Consider the following 10,492-nt stretch of genomic DNA (forward strand, 5'->3'; position numbering starts at 1 on the left):
GCATGGTCTTTGCTCTGGGTTTGATATCTAGGGGAAGTGATGTGTATGTCACTGCATTTGGCCACATGACCTGCATTTTCTGCCTGGGATCTCCTGTTGTTTAATCAGAATCACAAAACGATGTTTAATTAGGTCACAAATAGCAGTGAACTGTCATTTCTTCTGTGTATTGAAAGCCTTGAACAGCCTGGAGAAATCCTGTGAAATAGAGTTGCCATCCCCTCTCTCTCCTACAGAAACTCTGCCTTTGTGTTAGGACAGGACAGACTTGACAAATTACTATCCTAGTAGTTTCTGGTTGCATCCAAACATTTTGTGTCAGCAGCTACTACTTGCAATGAGATCTCGCAGAAAGAAACTGTAGGCAGAGGAATATTTCCAGGGCGGGTGGAACCCTTCTTTGAGCCAGGATTGGTAGGAGGAAGTAATGAAAATGCCAGGAGGAAAACCACTTCTTTAAGAGCTATGTTCAGTTGGGAGGGTGTTGTCAGAGACACGTGGGACCTAGTGTAGCCGTATCATAGCCACAAGAATCTACCAAAAGCAGTGGTCTACCTAAATCCTTTGGCATCCGTGTACTGAAGATGTGTTGATTTGTTACTAAAGTAGAAGCTGGCCAAATGAGGTCCTTCCTTAGTATGTCCTTGTTCTACTGGTGGACAAGCGTGAAGTAGCCCCAGTTAATGGGTCCCTCCTGGCTGTCCAAGATGCTATTTCATTGATGAAAAATAGCAGTTAATATTGAAAGCTGTGGAAAGAGTGGCCTGCCAGACACTTGAAACAGCAGTGAGGGAGGCTAGACATGTTTAAGCAATAGTAGGGGATGGGTCATATAATCTTGCTGCAGCAATCTATTTCCATTTGGTTCTGCCTGCTGGGCCCAAGGCAAAGCACAACTCTCTCCTGGATTAGTTGTCCAAAGGACAGAATCTAATGAGGCTAAAAATGGATCACGCTCGTTCTCCTTAGCTCTTGAAACAAACAAAAAAAAAAAGTATAATGCCATTAGACTGTGGAAATCATTAAAAAAACCCATGCATATTAAGTGATTGTCAGATACAGAAGATCAGGGGAAACAGCTCTCTACCTAAGTAGGTTGTTGCCTGATTTCTAGTAGGAGGCAGCTGTTGGAGCCTGCCCCACTAAGGAACTAGACAATATTTGGGAAATGTATGAAAATTGCAGTGGTCTTGAGGTTCCACAGCTATTTCTGAAGTAGGTCCACAAGGCAACTGCTAATACAAAGTGAGCTGCATGTTTTTAAACAAATAAGAGAATTTAGGTTAAATATTAACTTTTGGTCATTTCAACTCTGATAGCTTTGGCCTTCAGGTTGATCATTTAATGAGCTCCTTCCTGTTGCTACAGCAACTGCAACCCTGGAAGACCTTGATGTTTAAGTCAGGAGAAAAAAAAAATAAAGCTTGTTCTGAAATTTGCTTGGGCTTCTATTGATAAGTGTCTGTGCTCAGAGTCAATTGTTCAGACAAACAAGGCTTGGAAATGTGCCATAGGGTTTAATGCAATCCTTGTGCAACCCCATCCCAATCCATCAGCTCTTGTGCAGTGGTAAAAAAAAAAAACAACCTAAAAAACCCTCCAACAAATCTTAGATTTTGTGTTCTTCTCTGACATGTGTTAATTCATGTGATGTTTTAAGAAAGCAGGCAGACTTGCTTGTTCTTCTTGCTGAGTTATCATTGCACATGATATAATTGTGGCCTGTGAAGATGCATGCCCTCAATGTGCCGTGTACCAGTGGAGCGTCCGCGGTGCGATATAAGCTGACTTCTGGAAGGACAGTATTCATCTGTGCCCCGCTTCCGGCATGTGCTTGTACACAGTACTTGCCAGGTCTCAGCTGCTTCTTTTCTGTCCCTTTCAAATACAACTTCTGGCTAGAAAGTCCTTTCTTCTTAGACCTCTCCCAGACTCAAAGCATTCAGAATTTCCCCTGAATGCTGATCCTATTTTAGAAACTTTCTGGGATGACTTCTTGGCTGGCATACATCAATATCACCTTGTTGAATTCACTGTAGGTATGCCATTTCATGTCAGATCAGGTTTTGGCTAGTTGTTTTTGCAGTAGAAACCTCCCCAGTACTGTTTACTTCTCTGAACGTAAATCTTAACACTGTTTGAGTTCTCGCTCTGTCTAATTTCCAAGGACAAGAATTCTTTCTATGTCTGGGCAATGGCACCTCCATTTCTGATACAAGCAGAGGTCCAGAATGCACATGTGAGCATGACACACATTTTTCTTTCTAAGTAGAGTCCCCTCTCTCTCTCTCTCTCTCTTACAGAAGTATAAATATTTTAATGAAATGTAGGGCTACAGATGTATAGCTAAGCGCTCATCAAAGCTGATGGCAAAGCTGCTGTTTTCTTTAGTGTGCAGCCCTGAGGGCATCTTGTTTGAGTCACGCTTCACAATTGTTTTTAAATGTAAAGCTTTATGGCCTGATTTAAAGTACAGCTGGCAGGAAACGTTTTTTTCCTGTCCTGAAGAACACTTGAAATCTTCAAAAATAGTCCTGCTCCATGCTGAGATGGACTGACAGCTCCCAAACTGGAGAGCAGAAGCAGCCCATTGAAACTAGTTAAAGCCCCAGTAACTTGGATTCTCTTGGAGAAGATGAGACATGTTTAAATCCACAGCTGATTCCTGTGTCCTGAGACCTGAGTCTCCTGTATCAGGGTGGATGGCCTGGCCAACAGTGCTTTGCTACTTCATGTTTTCTCTTCCTGCTCTGGTTCTTAAAAGTACATCATGGACCTGAGATAACAGCATTTTTCCTGAGCTGTCACTGTGAAAGCTCTTCCCAGGAACTGTTTCAATTTCAGTGACTCTGCATTTTCTGTCAAAATAGCATTTAGACAAAAACCTCCAGACTGTTTTCCATCCAAAGCCTGCTGAAGTCAATGAAAAACATTCCTCTTCAAGAGAATTATAATTACTATTAAGAATACCAGAATAAAAGCATAATCGCATTAGGAATTCGCTCTCTTGATGGAGGTCTGTATTGATCTTTGTTTTTTCTGCACTAATGGAAAATAGGAAAGGGGTTATTGGATAAAGAACTGGACTTCCTCTTGGTTTGAAAAATTGGGTACAAGACTAGTTCATGCCTGCCAGAAAGAATGTGTTTGATTGCTAGAATAGTCTAGCAAGGGATGGGCTGCCATAAAGGACAGCCATGACCACATAGTGATACCCTGGTCAGACATGTGTTAATACAAATTCACTCCAATACTTTTTGCCTTTAAAAAACAACAACAAACAAACCCTCAACCAGCAACACAGCCTTTTCCTCCTTCCTTGAAACTTTTGGCTGATAGAGCATCATAGAATTTAAAGATGGCTGGAAGAAATTCAAGAGGCAACAGTTGCAACATCATAGGTTGCTGTTTGTTTGTTTTTTAAAAAAAGTATATAGTTAAGAATGAATGAAAATAAAAGACAAATGAAATCACCTCTCTACCTAACTCCTACCATAGGAATGCATGCGTGTGTGCACACAAAAATATCTTGGTGAGCTATTAGCCTGGAAGCTACTCAAGTCTTAGAGTGATCCAATTCTCTCGGGAAGAAGAAGAAAGTAAAGCTGCCAACTTCATGCATCAAGTGGAACAATAATCCTGAACTAAAAGAAAAGCTTCCAAGTCTTCAGATGGTGAATTATTTATCTGCTGACATAGAACAATACGCACTTTGTAGTTGATGTACGAGATTCCCTATGTGCGTCACATTAGAAAGCAAGAGGATGTGGAATTATACAACTATACTTTTTTTTATGGGGGAAACACCCGCTCCCTCTACAGATTTAAAATCTATAATTAGCCACAAGGGAATCCAAATGTCTCTGACAGCCCCTTTTTGAGGTGTTTGATTATTATGTTACTAGGACCAAAGGATGCTGCTGGCAAAAGTTTGCAGAGTCAAAGCCCTGGTATTATCTGTCAGTTCTGAGGACAACTCCAGCAGAGTATCCCAAAGGACCCCAATCAGCGCAGTCCAGTTGCTTTATAAGAGAACACAAGAGGAGAAAAAATTATTTCTCTGGATTTTTGTTTTGACTGCAAGCTCTCATCACAGGGATCTTGTCTCCAAGACTGCCTGTAAAACACCTTTTACTACTGTGATGTTGGGAGGATAGCAGAAACGTGGTTTGCTTCTCAACAGGGAAGAGCCATCTTTGAAGGTGAGTCTTTGTCCCAGGATTGCCAAGCCTTCGCCCTGAAGTTGAGATCACAAGGCCTGGCTAAAGGCAACTGCTTTGGGGTTTTCATTGCCTGAAGCCCTGTCTGAGGACAACTGGGCTCACTTCACCTGGGAATTACCCAGGCTACCATGACTTTGCAACCATCATCATAAAATCTGTATTATTAGCACCAGTTATCTAGAGGCAAAAAGACATTGTACCTCATCACCAAACCTTTGAGTCAGCATTTAATATTCCACCTTTACTGAAGGTAAAGTTTCCTGCGGACTAGTTACATCATTACGATTGGAAAACTGATATTGTTCTCTCCAGTATCCCTGGAGCAGGCAAGATGCTGCTGCAGAAATTGCCAGAGGCAAGCCCTAATACCACCCTTCCATAAAAATCACCCGCTCTGCCGATTTCCTCTGTAGGTTGTAATGTTAGGTTATGAGCCATAGAAAGTACTTCAGAGATATTTAGCAGTGTTAAACATGATGATCTCCTGATGGGAATCGGTGCATATACCCAGCAGGCAAACGTCCTCTGCCTGGTCATCAGAGCGGTGACACTACCTGCCCTCTGTGCTGCCTTTCTCAATGGGGAGGCCCAGTGCTCAGGAGAGAGTGGCTGCCCCTGCAGCCGGTCGTGCGGGTCAGGGTCAGGGCACATTGCATTGCTGTTGCCTGTTAGGGAGATCAATACAGGACTTCAGTCTCCCCTGCTTCAGCACCTTTCATTGGAATAATCCTCACATGCATTCAACATGTGAAGAAAAAAAAAAATAAATCCAGGTGCATCCCAAGTTCCTATTCAGAGCAGCATGCATGTTTTGTACAGGTTGCTTGCATGTAGTGATTCCTGGATGCATTGCCTCTGATCCTGGGAACTGTGGCTTTTGGTGTGTATCCCTCAAATTAGAAAAGTGGCTTGAAAAAGAAAAGAAATTTTAAAAAGGCATGAGGTACTGAAAGGAAGATCACGGATGCAAAGGCCCCATCTCAAGTTCTAGTGAACTAACTTATCAGTTTCCAGAGAACTCGGTGAGAAGCACATGGCATTGTTTAACTGAAATACTTGGACAGGAGGAAGGCACTGTCAGTTTTTGCAGTGTCATTCAGAACAGGAGAAAGCTTTGTGGAAGTGCAAGACAAATGTGGTTTGGTGTTAGCTGGGGTTTTTTTGTTCTCCCCTGATCTAATATGAAGACCGATCTCATGATCAGTCTGGGTGGTGAGTTTGCAAGACTTTCTTGTGTTAAGGAGACCAGTTCCAGTTGTACTAATCTGGCCAAACGTCAATGAAGCTGATTAAATTCATTCCCTCAGCTCCCTTCCTTGGCTGTTGTTTTGCAAAGGAGCATTGACTACAATTAGTGCTGATTACCTTTTTTTTTTTTTTTAATAAAGGTATTATAAACCACTATTTTATCTTGTAGTATCAGCTCCAGCAAAGGGAGAAACCACAGACATGAAACTACACCGTTTGCTGCATTTAGTCAACCAGCTTGATGCAATAAAATGATCACATATATCTCCTTTCAGAGCCTTTGCTTCCTTGTTTCAGGATTGCAAACACCTGCAAAACCCTCTCCAAATATCTAATCACCACCTGTAATGTGACTGAACGGTAGGACCATTATCAGCCTTCACCACCTTTGCTGTCCTGCACAGGGATTGCCAAAGTTGCTCTTTGCCTTCACTGTCTTTGAGCTTACACAATTTTGCTGTTAAGCACGTTGCAGAACAGCCTGATGACTGATGAAATACCTTGCAGAGATGACAGGACACAGTGTAGATCTTCACACTGCACTCTCACGGGAGAGAGCTGCACGTTGCAATGGGCCAGGGTCTGTCAGGAAGCTTCGGACTTTTTGACTGACATATTCATGCTACAAATGATGTCATGAATTTGAAATTTTGAGCAAGAAAAACTCTGACTTTGCACTGAATTCAGGTTTGCATCCAGAATGGTTGTTCACTCAAGTCTAGAATTTTTCATCTTAAGACCTTTCCATGCTATACATTTGGGATCCTGCCATTGCAGAGGCATTTTGTGGTGTATGTTCAGAGTAACGATCAGTGTGCCCAGCGTACGTTAGGAGCGGAGGTAATGCGAGGGCATTTGGCTTGCTGGCGCGATGGAAGACCTCTTGGCCCTGTACAGCTTTGTATGGCTGGGTCTTCTTTGCTCAAAATGGGGGTGTTGGCACATGCCCATGCTTGTGTTGCACTGGCAGGACTGGCTCTGCAGCAGGCTGTCAGCAGGGGAGGTGTATGCAGGAGCTCAGCTGAACATTGACTCTGTGGCATGCTGTGATCATACTACTTCTTACACCCTGCCTCACCTGGGCCCTTTCCTAGGTGCTAAGGTGGGGAAAGCAGCATTTCACCTCCTTGGAGGGATGTCTTGAGGACTAAGAAGGGAATTACCTCAGGAACAGGGGTTTCTAGGAAGGGCTCAAATGCTTCTCTAGCTATGCTCCAACCTTGTCCCGTTGGTGATATTTCCACGCTGGGAAAGTGGGCACAGAAGTAGCTGAACCTGGTATTTTCAATTGTGTTGGTCTTGCCATTGCTGCAGATCGCTGTTTTATAAACACGACATCTCTAGGAGAAGGGGTTTGTTCTCCTCCCAGCTGCAGGTTACAGTGCATTGCAAGATGATCATGCAGGAGCTTTGCCCTCGGTAAAAGAGGCACAGGGGTTGTCTAGTTTGGCCCAAGTGCTCATTTCAAACCTTTTTAAAGAGATACTCTGTTCTGCAGTAATTTAAAATATGAGTACGTTTTTGGCAATGAAACAGTTCAGTACTTGCTGCAAGGTATCTCTGCATGTGTAAAGCAACACAGTTAACTGCCTGATATGCACCCTAAGTTGCCTTTTTTTTTTATATTCAGCTGGTATGAGCATGTATAGTAGATATACAACTCCTAAAAGAGAGACTGAAAAGGAGAGGAAAGATTTTCTGTTTTCCTTGGATTCTTTCCTTCATCGCTTCTCTTTCCAATAATGTCAGTCCCTCCCTGATGTCCGTGCTGCCAGCCTCCTCTGTGCCAAAAGAGTCTGTGATGCAGACGGAGCAATGCAGCCTGGTGTCACATCAGTGCCTGATCCTCCTGTACAGAAATGGGCCACCAAAGCAGTGACTACACCTCCCAGCATGGCTCTCCTCTGGGAGTGGTGTGTGGCTCTCAGAAGACCTGGCACCTCTTCCAGGAGCCGTGTGGGTCATGGTGTTGAGCGGATTTGTTGTGGGTGCTGTAGCAATGCTGGACACTGTCAAATCCAGATCGCTTTCCTCCAAGTTCAGAGAAGTGAGGATCATGCCTTCCTAGGCTGAAGTCTGGTAGGAATCTGATTCCCAATCAGCATAAAAGCAAACAGATTTTGTACCTCCAAGACCCTGAGCTTTGGAAATCTTGGTCTTTAATTTGCATTGGTGTGTATGGATGGCAAGGGACGTTCTCTCAAGCGAGGCAGTGTCCTGGAACAGCTGACAGGGTTCACAACCAGAAACTTGACCTTCTGTAACTCTTTTTGGACCTTGTAACTGGTTAGCAAGACTTCCATTTTAACCAGTGCACTCATGTGGCACAGTTTTAATCCTTCACTGCTTCTGAAGAACAGTCATTTAAAGGGAAATCCTGGCCTTGGAGGAGTCAGTGGGAATTCTGAGCTGACTTCAGGCAGGGCCACCACGCCAATTCTCATATCCCCACAATGGCTCTGGGTGAGAGGAGGGGAGAGAGCTTGTGTGTATCAAGTGCAAAACAGAGCAGGGGGGGCAGGAAGAAGTTAGGGTGCTGAGCTGTGCATTAAGCTGCTGCTGCCACAGGACTTCTGCCAAGGAGGGGAATATGTACTTTATGTACCTGATACACACGGTCTCTCCTTGCTCAGTGTCGAGGCCATGACATACCAAGCACTTTTGTGGGAAAGAAAAGTACACAAGCAAATAGAAGCAGCCTTTAGCTCCAAACATGTCACAGTTGGTTGCTCCTGTTTTCTTGTCAGAGGAGTGGTTAAGTTAAAGTAATTGAACTATTACCGGGGGGGTGGGGGAACACCTATTAGAAGTGAAATAATTCAAAATATTGGAGATGGCTCCCTTGTGTGAGAGTGCCTGTGTTTGGCTTGGCTGCTGACCTGTCCTTAGCAATCCTTTCTCTTCTCTTCTCTCCTGCTGGCAAAACCGTGTTCAAGAGCTGTAGGATGATTTCTGTCCTGGAGGTTAGCAGAGCTGTAGAAGTGTCCTTGTCCATACCAATACATGGTTTAGCTGGGAGAAATGGTGGATGACTACAGGGCATTTGAACCAGCTGCGTATATCTGGAGGCTGTGAAGGTTGAAGAAAGGGAAGGGAATGGCATGCTAACTCAAGTTTGAGCATTAGGAGTGAAAAGCTTAAACTGAGCAATGGAAACTGTAGATTTAAATGTCAGGATATATTTCCTAACAGAGACTTCTGTCAAGTTGTTGAGTAATCCCAAAGGGAAGTGGTGGAAATCTTATACATAGAGTTATTTCTCAAATTAAGTTTGGATGAAGGCAGAAGAGAATACATAATTGCAAAAAAGTTGAACTAGATAATCTAGGAGTATTTTCCCATCTCTAAAGTGTGATTTATGCTATAAACACTGCCAGACCCTGCAAACTAATCTGTTGTACTAAAAGTGACTCAAACACGATTACTTATATTTTTATACCCCTCATGTTAAACATTTGGTTTGCCAGGAAGAGCTGGAGTATCCAGGACGCACTTTACTATGAATGGATTTCACAAACTATAATTACTAGGCAATAAATCCATACAAGTGGGAAATGTCTCAGGTCTTGTGCTAGATAATAAGAAAGGACAGGAACTGACTGTTTTGGGGGTTACATTTTTGTGTGAACTTGGAAGGAATTAAAACACCAGTGCTACTTTTGAAGGGCCAGTTAGGGCAGAGGCCACAAAATTGTTCTTTACATTAACAGTAAAAAATGTATTTACGCAGCTATTTCTTGGATGGGAGCTAGCACAGAGACAGCTGGTTTTAATTATACAAACAGATGCAATAACTGAGCAATTACAACTTGATCATGAGCCCATGCAAGGCAAGGGGATCTTTAGCAGCCTGTGCTCAAACTGCTTGTGTTGGGTAGGATCAGACCTGCAGGCAAGAAATCTTGTGCTCACTGCGGCAGTCCTAGGAAGCTGCTGGGAGTAAGACTTTTCCCGTGGCATGCTCCATTTGTGCACCAGCACACCTCAGTCTGATTTGGTGGTAGGTGCAGGTCTTGGGGAATAACCAACCTGACTGTGGTTCATTTGCTTTGTTGGCATTTCTTCCTGCTTCCAGTGGGGTAAAAGACAGGAGAATATGACTAGGTGTACCTCTGGGCAATTCCCTACTACCATTTTGGGGGAGAGTGCAGCTATTTCTTGCCTTTTGCCAGAGGAGTTTGCTACTGATCATTACAGTAATTGCTATCAGTGGTAATGGTTTTAGTCTAATAGCTCACAAGGGGTTTCATATTACTACAGCCACATTGAAAAGAGCTTCTTGCCCAAAAGAGTTTAAAAGCCAAACTTGGATATGGATCTATCGATCTGTGACTGTTTTAGGCACAGATCACCACAGTACCAAAGCACAACCAGGCTTACCGCCCCACTGAAGGCGACAGGACTTTGGTTGTTGGTTGGCAACTTGAGTAGGGTTAAGCCTCTCCAATCTGTCTTTTTTACTCAGTGTCTTTCAGTATTGTTTTTCTCTCCCCGTTAAAGAGGATGTACAGGGTATCAACAGGTGAGACACAGCTTCATCCACATATATCTATACACATATATAAGTGTTCCACACATATATCTGTGTGTATATACGCACACATATATGCTCTACAGACTTTAAAAAGAAGTAATTATAAGCTTCCAGCTGTCCAAACTCAGCATTATCTTATTATCATCAGTCATGGGGCTGTAGTGGTATAACAATCTAGCACTGCTGAGAAGGACAAATAACTCATCAAAGGAAAGACATGCACTTGTGCATTCAAGGAATTGTGCAAACCACCAGCCTTTAACTGCTTGTCATAAAAAGCCACAGGTTCTGCAGGGAGGTCCCATCACCTTCTCACCTCCTCATCCCCTGGGCACAGCCTGTTCACTGCGTCCAACTGAACTGAGAGGAAAGTCTTAACCTAAGTCAGAGTCCAGCCCTCGGGCTCTCGATCGGACTCTGAAAATAGCAGCTCCAACCCATATGAGGTCGGGCTTCCTTGCCTTCTCACTCTGTTTAATATCACTGA

Source organism: Falco peregrinus, chromosome 5 (assembly GCF_023634155.1).
Source record: "Falco peregrinus isolate bFalPer1 chromosome 5, bFalPer1.pri, whole genome shotgun sequence".
In the NCBI taxonomy this organism is placed as follows: domain Eukaryota; kingdom Metazoa; phylum Chordata; class Aves; order Falconiformes; family Falconidae; genus Falco; species Falco peregrinus.